The sequence below is a fragment of the Dasypus novemcinctus genome, chromosome 22, assembly GCF_030445035.2.
Source record: "Dasypus novemcinctus isolate mDasNov1 chromosome 22, mDasNov1.1.hap2, whole genome shotgun sequence".
Taxonomy (NCBI): Eukaryota; Metazoa; Chordata; class Mammalia; order Cingulata; family Dasypodidae; genus Dasypus; species Dasypus novemcinctus.
In genome coordinates, this window is record NC_080694.1 from 45,059,483 (window position 1) to 45,061,646 (window position 2,164).

The window sequence follows — 2,164 nt, forward strand, 5'->3', positions numbered from 1 at the left end:
CTGTCTGCTTTATTCTTTTAATTTATTTGCTTTGGTTTTTTAAAAATTAAAAGTGTATTCATTTTCGAGCTGCTAAAACAAGTACCCACAATGGGTTGGCTTAACAGCAGGAATTTATTGGCTCCCGGTTTCAGAGGCTGGGACTAGGCTTGCTTTCTCCCAGGACGGTAACTTCGGGCTGGTCGCCAATCTTTGGAATTCCTTGGTTTCTCTGTCACATGACAATACACATGACAGCATCCACTCTGTTCTCTTCTGGGTTCTTTTGACTTCCAGCTTCTAACTGCTCTCTTCTTTCCGGGTCAGCTCCCTTTCTGTGTCCAATTTCCTTTGCTTCTAAGGACTTCAGTCCTATTGAATTAAGGTCCACCCTCATTCAGTTTGGACACAAGTTAACTAACAACACCTTCAAAGGTCCTATTTACAAGTGGGTTCAGACCCGGGTTGGGATCTGAACATGTCTGTTGTGGGGAACAAGATTCAATCCCCAACACAAAGTAACCATAACCAGTATTGAATGATAAAAAGGAAAACATGTCTCTGGGAAAAAAAAAAAGAAGAAGTAAATATCAATAAGCAAAAGGAAGAAAATATCAGAAATGAAAGGTCATATTAATTGAACACCTTGAGACAGCTGCTATCAATAGCCGGCATGAATTTTTCCTGGTATTTGCATCTACATGTACATATATTTTTAATTGTGTTTACCTGAAAATTCTTGCCTATTATTTTATTTTTAACTTAGCCATGCTTTTCTATTTTTGTTCTATGGCTTAAAAGCTCTCGTAATTAAATTCACAATCTTTTTTCCTTCTAATCTAAGAGACTTACTATGGCAGTTAAATCCATTTACTCTTCTAACATGTTTTTTCCCATTGCTATTTCTTTCTGGAGTTTCTTTTTTTGGGGTCTTTTATCTTACAATAGTCTGTTTATATTTTATTAATTATTACATTTTCTTTTTATGTCTTTTTTTCTCTACTCCTCTATGTCAAAAAAAAATGAAAAGAAAAATCTTTCCCTTCCTCTTGTGAGAGATGAAAATTTTTAGTAAGTTACTTCCTTGTATGCTTTCCTCTCCTTCATGTATTCTGAACTTTTGGACCTAGATGATTACTATGTAATTGTCTCTTAATTAATGATTAATGTTTTAACATTAGATAACTCTTGTGTCAAGACCTTCTGATATTTTTATTTTCTATGTGCATATTTATGTAAGGTGTACCTCTAATTTTAATTAGTTCCAATGCTAATGCACATTGCCATTTTTTTTCTTTTACAACAATCTACACATTTTTCAGCTCTTTAGTTAGATTTCTTACTCAGTTATCTGTATGAATGGACAGAGACCCAAGTGGATCTTTCTTTGTGCATGAAAAACAAGAACCTGTCATCACACTCTTTTCTTGGTACTTGGTGAGCCCTTTTCATTTGTAGACTCTGATGTTCAGGAAAATGCTACTCTTCCTTCAGTCATTGCTGTGGGTCCATCAGCAACACTTTCCTCTTTTGAAATTCAGTTATTCATAAATGTGAGTCCCTGATTCTGTTCTGTATTGCCCACCTCTTTATTTTTCCTTCCCTCTCATATTTATCTCTATTCTTTCCACCTTAATTTCAAGAAAATTTCTTGAGTTTCTCTTCAACTTCAGATATTTTACATATGCAATATCAAACTCTTCATTGCATGCATCATGGTTTTATTTAAATACTCATGGTTTTCTTCTCTATATATACCACTCTGATTTTATAAATTCATGCCTGCCTATTTTAGCGCTACATATGCACATTGTTTTAAGGCATATTGATAACCCAACCAACGTCATTAAACTTTTTCCCCCTATTTTCTGAGGTTAATCACTTTCAGTGGGAAGCACTTGCTTTGATTCTTTGGAGCACATAAAATTGCTAGTTTTCCAACCATTTTTTTACCTACAAAATGGTAATTTTATATGGTTTAACCTAAAAGAAACTATCTTTTCCAGGACTTGTGACTTATTCATCCTTTCAGAAGTTAGTCTTTTTGCTGCCCAAAATTGGCTTATAATCAAGTCAAAATTAAGATGGGTTTTTGAGAGATTTGTTGGTATTCTTGTTATTATTTCTTCAGGTCCAAATAAATAGGGCAGATATTATTCTTAAGATAAATTCATATTGTTAGTTG